The sequence below is a fragment of the Tupaia chinensis genome, unplaced genomic scaffold (genome assembly GCF_000334495.1).
Source record: "Tupaia chinensis unplaced genomic scaffold, TupChi_1.0 Scaffold000605_1, whole genome shotgun sequence".
Taxonomy (NCBI): Eukaryota; Metazoa; Chordata; class Mammalia; order Scandentia; family Tupaiidae; genus Tupaia; species Tupaia belangeri.
The window spans coordinates 708928-714452 of NW_006160123.1; the positions used below are offsets into that span (position 1 = coordinate 708928).

Consider the following 5525-nt stretch of genomic DNA (forward strand, 5'->3'; position numbering starts at 1 on the left):
CAAGAGGAGAATGGAGGAGAAGGGATTGTGGCGTGGTCATCCCTCCTGGGGGGGTGATTTCTCGCTTTCCGTCTCTCTGTCTCTCTCTGTCTGGTGAGTGCATGCGCCCTGTAGCAAAACCCCTCAAAAAAAATTTTTTTTAAAAGAAAAAAAAATGAATTATTTTATTTATTTAATTTTTATTATTACTTTACATTAATTAATTAATTAATTAATTTTGACCAAAGAGGGACAACATGAGAGAGAGAGAGGGGAGAAAAGTAAGAAAGCAAACCACCAGGTCCGGGACTCGAACCATGGTTGGCCATGTGAGAGTCCAGCCCCCTTTACCCCTACACCATCTGCCAGCCCCCAGAAAAGAGACAGAACATACCTATACCCTGCGCCCATGAGTACAGCAGGAGACCTAGAGGACAGCTGGCCTCCACTTGAGGGCTGTTCTCAGTAAACAAGCCCTGGGATACAGTTCACAGATTTTAGACTACCCTACCTTTCAGAGATATATACTAAAGCATTTACTGGAGAAATATGTTGATTTATTTAGAATCAGTAGGGAGGAGTGGAGGAAAGTGAGTGTGGATGTAAATGCAGTAAGATTAGTCATGAGTTGATCATCTGTGTTATATGTGAAATTCTCCAGAAAGAAAAGTTTGCGGGGGCCAGCTGGTGGGAAGGTGGTTAAGGCACTGGACTCCCGCATGGCTAACTACAGTTCAAGTACTGGACCTGGCAGCTTGCTTTCTCAATTTCTCTTTCTCTCTGTTCAACTAAAATAATGATGATGATTATGGTGAATAAAATAAAATAATTTTTTTTAAAAAGGTTACAAAGAAATTTAGATTGTTGTAGTCATGCTTTACTATCAGCATATTCTGGTGTGGCCATGGATGAGTGACAGCCTTCCTCTGAAAACTAGTTTCTACTCCCTTGGACCTTTCCTGGTGTCATGCATAGTCTTCTATACAAGGACTTCAAATGCCATTTTTGCAGGGTATTTCCATCTCTGCCATTCCAGTTTCTTTTTTTTTTTTTTTTCCTTTTTGCTACAGGGTGTGTATGTGAGAAACAGAGAAAAAGGGAGAAGAGAAAGCACACTCCATGGGAAATGGTCACGCTGTAATCCTTCCTCTTCCACTTATCTCTCCTCTTGGGTTCTGGGCATGTACACACACATATCTGGCATGCTTCTTAAGCCACTGGGTCTGGGACTTAAACTACATGGTCAGCAATGTGGGATCCAGCTGTCTTAACCACTCGGCTATGGTGCTGGTTCTGTCTTTCCAGTTTTTAAAGGCGCCAACTACATGGGTGCTCCAGGGTAGGTGTGGGAAGGGAGTGGCTAGACAGAGGTTTTGGAAGAGGCTGACAAAGAGCCAGCATCAGACCTGCATCAGCCCACACTCCAATCCCAGGACATCACAACTGGAAGACTTGGAGAGTCTTGCTTACTGGCTTGACATTAGAACTATTACTAGATCTCAAGTGTGAGCAGTGTGCTCTAAGGGATTCACTTTTTTCTGATTCACCACTCGGTACATCAGAATGAAATCAGAGAGAGTATCAAAGTAGAGGTACACAAGCTACAGTTTCTGGGTCAGATTTGATCTGACATTTGTCTTTGTAAATAAAGTGTTATTGGGACACATCCATATCCATTTGTTGATCCATTGTCTAGGGCTGCTTATGTGTCATGCTGGCAATGTTGAGCAGTGGCAACAAAGATTATATGGTTCACAAAGCCTAAAATACCATCAGGTCTTTCAAAGAAAACGTTTGCTGGCCCTGAATGAGAAGAAACTAAAATTTCACAATATAACCTTAGGAGGACATTGAAGGATGGATCGGTGGAGAACGACAGGTTTTCCACAATACAATACACAGATTCTACCCATCTAGCAGGTGGTTTCTGCCCTGGGAAGGAGGTCGTGAGGTGATTCAGTCTGCACTGGGGACAACGACTAAGAGAGGTGCAGATACTGGGGCAAGTGTGATCAGGGGAAGATTGCTGACTGCTGCGGGTAAAGGTTGAAATAGACACAGCAGAATGTATAGAAAGGAAGAAAGTTGCCTTCTATTATGCATGAGGCAATAAAGCTAGAATAAAAAAAAAAACAGAAAAGGCAACTAATGGGAAACACTTTATATGTATATTTATATATCAAGCCTGTGTTACTGCTTTGAATTTTGTCTGGGCCTAGCTGCAATGGCACAGCCAGTACGGAGCCACTCTTCAATGCTGGCTGGATCTACATGGAACACCATAGTTTGGATCCTAGGTCAACCTGAAACACACTGGGCACATGAGCACACCCGTGATCCTGGCTGGCTAGAAGACGGGTGAGGGACGAGGCCAGGCCACAGTATGAAACCCTATTGTAGGTGCTATTTCTCTCTTCCATGAAAGTAATAAATAAACTTTTAAAAAGATTGCCTGACCACACAAGTGACTGAATTACAAACACGAATCCTTAAGATCTTAGGTAAACCCAGCTAATAACCAGAGACCATCAAATGAAAGAGGCAGGGAGAGAATCTTTATTCCTGAATTCCTTGGGATCAGCATCACTCAGTTTTCCTTCTCTGCCTGTCCTCCCAACCCTCAGATTTATAACATGTTTCTCCCTAGAAAAGAGCTCCCTCTACCCTTTCCTAGGAAAGTGGCAGCTACGCAGCAAAAGGACCTGCAAGGAGAGGCTGTCTGAGGTAATCACTACAGACACAGCGTCTTCCCCTGAGAGGAGACGCACACAGCCAGACCAAATGGCTCTGCAGCTAAGCACGTCAGACAGGTTCCCAGAAAGCAGGCATAAATGAAAAGCCAACCTTACGCTCCATGTCTGGGTAGACCCCAAGGACGAATCCTTGTTTACCTGCCAGCAAAGGAACCTCTGTCTCTCTCCGATGACTGCCCTTCACCTTTGGTGGTACCAGCATTCTCCAGCTGCTGCCTGGTCACCTGCTTCCCTTGGGCCCTCCCCCTCCTCTCCCTGGCAGCCTTCCCCTGCTGCTGCCTCGCGTCTGGCAACGTCTGCAGCAGAACACAGCAGCATCTACTTACTGAGGCAGCAGTGGCGGCAGCACGAGCGACAGTGTCTCCCAGGTCCTCAGTGCTTAAGACTAAGCCCCTAAAAGTCCACATGAGAAAAGGCAAAGAATACAGGCAACCATGTTCCAGGACTAATTCCTCCTCTCTCATCCAGATCATTGTTGCAAGGAGAACAGGAAGACACAGCAGCCAATTTCCCCAGCTATGAAGTCAGCCCTGGCTGGCTCTGCAGGTTTCCCAAAAACGCTCCTCCAGAGACATGAAAGAAAGCCTAGAACAAGAAGAGGCTTTGCAGCTGACCCCATCTATGAGCAGAGATACTCTTATGACAGCCACGGATCCAGACTGGGAGCCCAGCTGACAACGTGCATTTTTCTCTACTCTTATGGGTTCCTCTCCCCAGTCCTCTGCCCAATCACAGGTCTGGGCACCACACCACACCACCTCCACCAGGGGCTGGCACACAGATGCCAGCTACGGCAGCTGGGCAGGACCAGCCCACCCTGCAGGCTCCCAGAGCTGGTGCTGAGTAGTGAAGGCAGAGAGTGGGAGAGGTCGAGATCCTGAAATCCCTCTCTGTCCATTTAAATGGAAGGGCACATTCTTTGTGTTGCTGAAAGGTCATGCCAGTGCCTGTGGAGCCAGAGAGCCCTAGAAGACTGTAACAGGGCAGGAGGAGACCACATGGACTCTGGGGTGGATGGGGGAGCCAGGATGGGATGGGAAGACAGGAAAGAGAAAGGCAGGCAGCTTTCCTGGGCAGGTCCTCCCTGGGGCGTCCCCGCTGTGAGGGCTGTGGGGCATGTCAGCACTGCAGCATACTGACTCTTTCAACCCTTATCACAGGGATCCCTGGGAGACTGATGGCAATACCCTCCATTAGAGGAGAGGAAATGGGCTCGGAGGTTCAATGACTTGCCTAAGGTCACACAGCTTTTTTTTTTTATCTTTTTGGAGAGTTTTTGCTATAGGGTGCGTGTGCTCACCAGAAAGACAGAGACAGAAAGCGAGACATCAACCCCTGGGAGGATGGCCACGCCCCAATCCCTTCTCCTCCATTTTCCTCTCGGATCTTGGGCACACACGCATGCACGCCCGCCCGGCGTGAGTTTAAGCCACCAGGTCCGGGACTTGAACCATGGTCTACTACATGGGAGTCCAGTGACATAGCCATTATACCAACTGCTGGTCCCAGTCACACAGCTTCTATATGGTAGAGACAGAACATGAGCCAGTTTGGGCCAACTTCAATGTATCTCTTCCACACGCATGGCTCTTTAGTTAGGTTGCATGCTGTTTTCTGTACATCTGTACTCTGGGAAAAACAGATCTTCGATATGTCTTCCAAATAGAAACCTTACCTAAAACAAGGCTTCCTTTTGTAACTTCACTACAAAAGGGAGGGCCATTCAGAAAAAAGAAGAGCTCCAGCCTCAGTGCTGAGTCTTCCTTGGCCTTGATGCATTCCACCCAGGACACCTGTCCCCACTTACCCTATACAGCAGGGCACTCACACTCACTGTAGTCTCAGTGGTGGTATCCTTCATGCTCAGCAGCCCTCTGTGAGGGCTGAGCATGTTTCCCAAATCAGAGCATCTCCATTTCTTCAGCAAACACCCCTCACTACCATGCTCGGACTAGACCTCTTTGTCCAGCATCAAATGCTGCCGGCCTGAGGAAAGAGAAGCTGGATCCTGCTAAAGGCACCTTGGGGCCACAGCCATTATACCACTGTGCTCAATATGTTCGGCAGCTACCCCCACCCCTAGAGACTTCATGGGCACCAAGTCCCCTGCTGAGATTTTCTATGGGCAATCAATCCCTAAAGCAGAGGTCACTTTGGCTTACCGGAAAGGATTCCCAGTACCAAGCCTGCAATGCATCTAGATCTGAGGAGATTCTAGGTAGAAATAAATGATGTATGGCTATGAAGTAGAAAAGAGGTTGCCATCCATCAGATGTAACACTGACTCAGTGCTTCAGAGTCATGACGCAGGTGAAGTGAGTATGAAAGCACAGAACCCCAAGATATTTTCACATTGTTCCTGTAGTGCCCACCTTTTATGCATAGTTCTGAATTCTTGGTTATAATAAACAAAGGATTCTTAGTCACAAACTACCTTTATAAAAAAGCAGTATGCTCTGGAAGTTAACTAATTATATGCTACAAGCTCACATAGAGGCAGTGGCATTTAAAAGGCATATATGGGGAAGTAAGTTCACTATAAAGACACCTACAAACGCATCTTATTGACAGAGGGGCACAGTCACCCTAGCACACAGACAGTACCACCACTTGGGAGACTGAAGCTGCATAAGAGGAGAAATTTCAGTTTCCAGGCCACCCACCCTGAATACATTGGGTGCAGATGTGTGTACCTGTAACTTTGGCTGATTAGGAGACTGGGCAGATAAGACCCTGTCCCAAAAAAAAAAAAAAAAAAAAAAAAAAAAAAAAAAAAAAAAAAAAAAAAATTAT

At 46.6% G+C, this 5525-nt stretch overlaps 1 protein-coding gene across 1 annotated transcript in view; it reads right to left on the bottom strand.

Moving 5' to 3' along the window:
* The window catches only part of STARD9 (StAR related lipid transfer domain containing 9), a 119158-nt gene that overhangs the window by 23210 nt on the left and 90423 nt on the right, over window positions 1-5525 (bottom strand). The gene's annotated exons all lie outside the window — the stretch shown is intronic.